Source organism: Penaeus monodon, chromosome 7, assembly GCF_015228065.2.
Source record: "Penaeus monodon isolate SGIC_2016 chromosome 7, NSTDA_Pmon_1, whole genome shotgun sequence".
In the NCBI taxonomy this organism is placed as follows: Eukaryota; Metazoa; Arthropoda; class Malacostraca; order Decapoda; family Penaeidae; genus Penaeus; species Penaeus monodon.
Window position 1 is genome coordinate 16,975,623 of NC_051392.1, and position 7,500 is coordinate 16,983,122.

Below are 7,500 nucleotides of genomic sequence, written 5' to 3' on the forward strand. Positions count from 1 at the left end.
TCCCTCTCTCTCTCTCTTCTCTCTCTCTTTTTCTCTCAGGAAAATGGCCCCGGATCATAACGATCTCTATATACTTCATCCAAGGTTCAGTGCTTGTTAAACTTTGCTCGTTTCTTGATTCCAAAAGATCATTACTCTTTAGGGCTGCTGGATCCAGCAGCAATAAACACCCCATTAGGGTGAGGATTTGCTGTCTAAAGGCGATTGTTATTATTTTTGTTTTTTATTTATTATATATATATATATTTTTTTTTCACAACAATTCCATTCGGGAAAAGAAAATGTTGGACGAGGTGAATGGCTGAGTATCACGTTCCTTAAGAGAAAAAGAAAATATATTTAAGTCTGTGCTTGCTTACCGAGAAAATATATGTACACAATAAACTTTATCAGGCAAGTGTTCATGCATGGAACAAGTTTTCTGCAGCTCCAGAAGAGGAAGGGGCTTTTCCTCAAAGTGGTTTTCAAAAGTTCGAGAAGAGTTTTGTGCAAATCACTCAAGACTCGGTGCTGTTGGTGGATTTTTTTCTTTTTTTTTAAGGGGGGTGGGGAGTTACTCACTCAATTCTAACAATGTTTGCAAGACTCGGCCCTGTAAAAGTTATAGATCAAATGCTTGGCTTCATCTAGTTTAGCACTTAAGAGCGCTTCGCTACTGGAATAAGACGGAAAGTGTTTCGCTTAGTCTCCCTCCCTCCCTCCCTCCCCCCCCCTCTCTCTCTCTCTCTCTCTCTCTCTCTCTCTCTCTCTCTCTCTCTCCTCTCATTCTCATCTCTCTCTCTCTCTCTCTCTCACACACACACACACACACACACACACACATACACACACACACACATACACAACACACACACACACACACACACACACACACACACACACACACACACACACACACACACACACACACACACACACACACACACACACACACACACACACATTACTTGAGAATGTTCTTAATTTTTGCCCTCGCTTTAATTTATTAACATGTAATCATTATAGTACTAGAATTCTAAACGGACATTCTCTTCCACTGAATTTATAATGTCTAACATCCCTTTTTATCATCACTCATTCCCTAACTCCACTCCCTTACCTCTCGCCCTGTTTTATTCCTCACCCAATCCTTCGCCATCCCCAGTGCTTCTTAATCCCTCCCTTCTTCCTCTTTTTCCCCTCCAATCTCCTCTTCCCTTCCACCTCTCTCGTCCTTTCCTACCCTTATTAATTCCTTCACTATCATCCTTCCCCGTTTCTCTAGCCCTCGCTTTCCTTCCCCGCTTTCCCTCTCTCCCTCCTTCCATCAGGCCTCTCCTTCCTCTTCCAATCTCTCCTTATCCCTCCCTGCCTTTTCCCTCCCTTCCCCTCTAAACCCTCCCTCTGCCTCCCTTCCGCTCTGAAGCCCCCTCCCTTCTTCCCCTCCCCTCTAGAGACCTCTCTCTGCCTCCCTTCCCTTCTGAATCCCTCCCTCTGCTCCCCTCCCTTCCCCCTCCCCGCCCGAGCAGGTGAGGCGTGACAGTGGACGAAGTGATATGTCCACCAGACTTACTTAATGGCCTTAAACCCCGGGCGAAGCTTGAGAAATGTCTCTTTGTCTTAACACTTCTTCCATCCCCCTCCTTCCCTCGCCGGGTGTCCACTCACCCCTAACCCCCTAATATCCTCTCCTCCCCCCACCCTCTCCTGCATCACCCCGACCCCCACCGCATTGCTTCTCGCCCACCCGTCCCTCCCCCTCCCACACACTCAGCCATGTTTCTCAAAGATTAGTTTTGAGACTTCGTACATCATCTCTGTTCACTGTTCGTGGTCATGCGAGGTCCGTGTACGTAATGGCTAAACGGTGTTTGCTTCTGCGGTTCGGATCGTTTTCCGGTTTTTCTTGTTTTGGCATGTTATCATTTTCTTTAGTGTCTTGTTTATTCTCTTTCTCTCTCTTGCGCTTTGTCTGTCTGCTTGCCTATCTCTTTTTTCGGGGTGGGGTTGGGGGTGGGGGGGTTGTTATAGTCTGTTTCATTTTCTATCCTTTTGCTTCTCCTCTTCTTCCTCCTCCTCCCTCCTACACCTACTCTCTCTCTCTCTCTCTCTCTCTCTCTCTCTCTCTCTCTCTCTCTATCTCTCTCTCTCTCTCTCTCTCTCTCTCTCTCTCTCTCTCTCTCTCTCTCTCTCTCTCTCTCTCTCTCTCTCTCTCTATCTCTCTCTCTCTCTCTCCTCTCTCTCTCTCTCGCTTCTCATATTTAACTTCGGTTTACGTTTCATATATTTTTACTCTCTTATTGACCATGGCCTCTGACCTCCCCGCGACCCCCTCCTCCATCTCTTCTTCCTCTTCGTCCTCCTCTTCTTCCTCTCCTCCTCCTCTCTCTTCTTCTTCTCTTCTTCTTCTCCCTATTCTTCTTTCTATTCTTCTTCCTTTTCTTCTTCTTTTCATCACCATCTTCTTCTTTTCCAGCATCATCTTTTTCTTCTTCCTTTTTTTCTTCCTCCTACTGCTCCCCTCTTCCTTTTTCTCTTCCCTCCTCTTTTTCCTCTCCCCTTCTCCTCCTCCCCCTCTTCCTTTTTCTCTTCCCTCCTCTTTTTCCTCTCCCCTTCTCCTCCTCTCCCTTCTCCCTCCCTCCCCACCCGTCCTCCATGCATTCCTAATAATTCCAACACCTTATTTCCCCATTTCCCCAGCTAACCGCCTCACCCCATTACCCCCCAACACCCACTACAACTTAAGGACCCCCCCCCCCCCCGCCCTCAGCCCCATTTCCCTCTTAACACACAAGCTACCATTAAGCTCGGTAAATATATGTCTTCTTCTTCTTCTTCTTCTTCTTCTTCTTCGTGTTTTTCTTCTTTCTCCTTCTCCTCCTTCTCGTCTACATTCTCATTCTCATTTTTCACCTCCTCTACTCCTCCTCCTCTCCCGCTCTTCCTCCTCCTCCTCCTCCTCCTCCTCTTCTTCTTCTTCCTCCTCCTCCTCCTTCTTCTTCTTCTTCTTCTTCTCCTTCCTCTTCTCCTCCTCTTCTCCTCCTCTCCCCTTCCTCTTCTCCCTCTCCTCTCTCCTCTCCTCCTATAATTCCTCTCTCTCTTCTCCTCCTCCTTTCCTCCTCTTCTCCTCCTCCTTTCCCTCCTCCTCTCTCCTCCTCCTCCTCCTCCTCCTCCTCCTCCTCCTCCTCCTCCTCCTCCTCCTCTCTCCTCCTCCTTCCTCCCTCCTCCTCCTCAACTCCTCCTTCTCCCCCTCCTCCTCCTCCTCCTCCTCCTCCTCCTCCTCCTCCTCCTCCTCCTTCCCTCCCCTTTCCCCACTCATTCTTTTCATCATTAACATCTTATTCTTATTCTATTTTTTCTTCTTCTCCAGTGGGTGATAAGGACCCTTCTCAAGGGCGTCGAAAATGTCTCCATAATCTTCCGTTATCTGCTGGAATGGCTGTCCGTTCCTCATAACCTGTTGTGTTATCTCGAAAACAATTTGTTTCTATTCTTTTTCGTTTTATTTATTGGTTTATGCAATTGGGTGCCTGTTTGTTTGTTTGTTTATGTGTTTAGTCATTTCTTAATTTGCTTGTTTAGTTGGAAGATTTCTCTCTCTCTCTCTGTAGAGGTGTAGGTTACTTTTTCACCTACAACCCTTTTTCACTTCCTTCCCTATCCTTTCTGTTCACTACCTCCCTTAACTCCTTGCTCATCATACCTTTTCGTTGTCCACATTCCTTCCACTTCCACCACCTTCCCCCTCATTACTTCCTTCTCCCTTTGGCCTTCCTACCCTCCCTTAAACCCTTTGTGCCCTCCCTCTCCCTCTTCCCTCCAAACTCTCGACTTTGATTCAGAGAAAGCTAAAGCATTCTTCTTCCTACTCCCCCTCCCACCTTTTCCCTTCCTCCCCTACCATCTCCCCATCTACTCCTTCCCTTACCCCCCTCGCAGCCTGACCTACATTGTCTTCTTCCCTTGATTTCCACGTCCTTAATTGGGTAGGAGCTGAGTGGGGTGCGTCCTAATAACGTAATGAAGTTTAGAGGTCAGGGTGAGGGATGGGAGAAAAGGAAGGAAGGGAAGGGGAGAGGAAAGAGAAAAGGGGTTAAAGATGGGTGGAGAGGTATAGAGAAAGGGAGAGGAAGGCGTTGGGGGAGAAGTAAAGAAAGGGAGAGGTAACTATGAGTAGAGAGGGATAATTTAAAGGGGGAAGGGAGAAAATGGGTATGGGAAAGAGGTGGACAGGACGAAATAATGATTGACAGAGAGTAATAAAGAACTGGCGAGGGAGAGGAAGAAATGGGGGAAGTGGGGAACAAGAAGGGTAGAGGAGAGGAGAAAAGAGTGAGCAGAGTGGGGTAGAGAAAAGGGGAAAGGATAGAAAGGGATGGCTGACGGGAATGAACAGAATGGATAAGGATGGGTGGAGAGGGTTTAAGAAAAGGGAAAAAGGTCTCAGAAGGAAAGGAGGAGAGAAAGGAACAGGAGGAAGGGAAAGAGGAATGGAAGGGGAAGAGGGTGGAGTGAGTGGGAAAGGCATTAGTTGAGGGAAGTATGGAGAGGGATAAGGGGAAGGCGCAGGTGTTGAAGCGGCGAAATAGGAGAAGGGACGAGGAGAGGAGGTAGGTAAAGGGAAGAGTTGAGTGATGAAGGGGGAGTGGGGGAGGGATGTGGCTGAAGAGATGATGGCCCCGTGAATTATGTCTCATTAGACCGTCATTAAGTCCTGTGAAGGTGAAATGGACGGCGGTGACAGAGGGGAACGTCCCTCATCCAACCTTCGAGGGGTGGGTTAAAGGAGAGAGGAAAGGGGACGTAGAGGTTTAGGGATAGGGTTGAGCAAGGATGAAAAGGAAAGGAAGAGGGGAAATGAAGGAAAGGGAAGGGGGAAAAGGAAGGAAAGGAAAGAGAAAAAGGAAGACGAGGGACGTAGAGGGTAGATAAGAGGAGAAAGAGAGGACGGAGAGGTAGACGGGGGAGACCTCGAAAGAGGATAGAGGAGAAGGGAGACTGCACAGATGGCAGGAGGAGAGCTGACACACAGGGGGGTCGGGAAGATGGAAGGTTTGGGGAAGGAAATCACGGTTGAAAAGAGGTATGGGGAAAGGGGGTAGAAGGGAGGAGGGGGAGGGGTAGAGTGTCGTTGACCTTTTGCATGTTTTGCTTCCTTACACTGGAGGGGATGAGGCACCTATTGAACTTTTACTTACTCTAGACCTTTTGCTATTATTTATTTGCGCGCACGGAAGACTTCAGACAAGTAAGCGTCTGGCATATTTCATGAAGGTCAGGTGTATCTTTGCTTTCTGCGATCAACATTTTGATATTATTATCCTTAATCTATGCACAATATCCATTTACTATTTATAGAGTCCACTATGTCGGAAAGCCTTCTGAATCTCGAGTTTCTAAAAAAAAAAAATCCTCCGTCATTTCTTTCCCTTCCTTTTTCCCCTACCTCTTTATTCTTTGCATCTTTTACATCCATCAACGGATTATACACATAATCAGTGCCATTTCGTAATCTCATCTCCCATCCCACCGCCTCTTTTCAACATAGATTACCATCGGCCTCCTGGTGGTAAATGGCAGTTAATCATAATGATAACGAGCATTTTCCCAATAGTCATCATAATGTTCCCAGATAATGAATCTTGATATATGCTTATAATCATAATATCAATAAGGACAACAGAAGCAAAGGCAATAGTGAGAATGTCATTGAAAGAAAATAATATAACAATATTAACAATAAGCATTAGAATAAGAATTGTTACTATTATCATCATTATTACTGTAACAACCGTACTAAAATGTAGTAAAAAAAAAACTAATCAATATAAACAACCACACACCAGCACTATCTCCTTTAACCCTACAGAAACCGGCCTAAAACCATCACGAGCATGGAGCATGACGTAATCACCAAACGAGTTATAGACTTCGTTATAGATTTCGTTATAGTCTTCGTTACGTATTCCTCGTGTGAGCCTGCCTTGCGTCCATCCAAAAGAGCTTGTTCTCGGCACGGTGATTGGGGAACGCGGCCTCCACTTTGGTATTTATGGATTTCGATTACTTGGCCCATTTTTCACTCGCGGGACCTTTTTTGAAAATGTTTCTTTTTTTAATACATTTATAGGGTGGATACGGAGAGGAAGGAAGATGGGAGAGGAAGGGAAGGAGACAGGGAGGGAGGGAGAGAGAAATAGAGAGAGAGAGAGAGAGAGATGAGAAGAGAGAGAGAGAGAGAGAGAGAGAGAGAGAGAGAGAGAGAGAGAGAGAGAAAGAGAAGAGAGAAAAGAGAAGAGAGAGGGAGAGAGAGAGAGAGAGAAAGAGGGAGAGGGAAGGAGGGAAAGAGGGAGGAAGAAAGATGGGAGAGAGTGGGAAGGAAGAAAGGGAACCAGAGATAGAAGAGGGAGAGAAGAAGAGAGAGAAAGAGAGGGGGTAGAGGGAGGGAGAGAAAGAAAGAGAAAGAGAAAGAGAGAGAAGAAAAGAGAAGGAGAAGAGAGAGAGAGAGAGAGAAGAAACAGAGGAGAGAGAGAGAGAGAGAGGGAGAGAAAAAAAGAGAAAGAGAAAGAGAGAGAGAAAGAGATAGATAGATTTTTTGAAAATGTTTCTTTTTTAATACATTTATAGGGTGAATACGGAGAGGGAGGAAGATGGGAGAGGAAGGGAAGGAGAGAGGGAGGGAGGGAGAGAGAAAGAGAGAGAGAGAGAAGAGAGAGAGAGAGAGAGAGAAGAGAGAGAGAGAGAGAAAGAGGAGAGAGAGAGAGAGAGAGAGCGAGGAGAGGGGGGGGGGGAGGGAGGGAAAGAGGGAGGAAGAAAGATGGGAGAGAGTGGGAAGGAAGAAAGGAAACCAGAGAGAGAGGGGGGGTGGAGGGAGGGAGAGAAAGAAAGAGAAAGAGAAAGAGAGAGAGAGAGAGAGAGAGAGAGGAGAGGAGAGAGAGAGAGAGAGGAGAGAGAGAGAGAGAGAGAGACGACAGACAGACACACACACACACAACAACAGAGGAGAGAGAAAGAGAGGAGAGAGACAGAGAGAGAGAGAGAGAGAGAGAGAGAGAGAGAGAGAGGGGGGGGGGAAGAGAGAGAGAGAAAGATGTCGGGCGGAGGGCGGGAGGGAGGGAGAGAAAAAAGAGAAAGAAAAAGAGAGAGAGAAAGAGATAGATAGATAGATAGATAGATAGAGATAGAGATAGATAGATAGAGAGATAGAAGAAGACGAGAGAGAGAGAGAGAGAGAGAGAGAGAGAGAGAGAGAAAGGGGAGAGAGAGAGAGAGAGAGAAGGGAGAGAGAGAGAGAGAGGAGAGAGAAGAGAGAGAGAAACAGACCTACAGGCAGAGCGAGAGAGAGAGAAACAGACCCAGAGACAGGGTGAGAGAGAGAAACAGACCTACAGACAGAGCGAGAGAGAGAGAAACAGGCCTATAGAAAGAGCGAGAGCGAGATAAAAACAGACCTACAGACAGAACGAGAGCGAGAGAGAAACAGACCTACAGACAGAGCGAGAGAGAGAGGGAGAAAGAGAT

General features: G+C 46.7%; 1 protein-coding gene across 2 annotated transcripts in view; it reads right to left on the reverse strand.

Annotated features, from left to right (window-relative positions):
* The window catches only part of LOC119575106 (obscurin-like), a 116,474-nt gene that overhangs the window by 17,654 nt on the left and 91,320 nt on the right, over window positions 1-7,500 (reverse strand). The window lies entirely within an intron of this gene.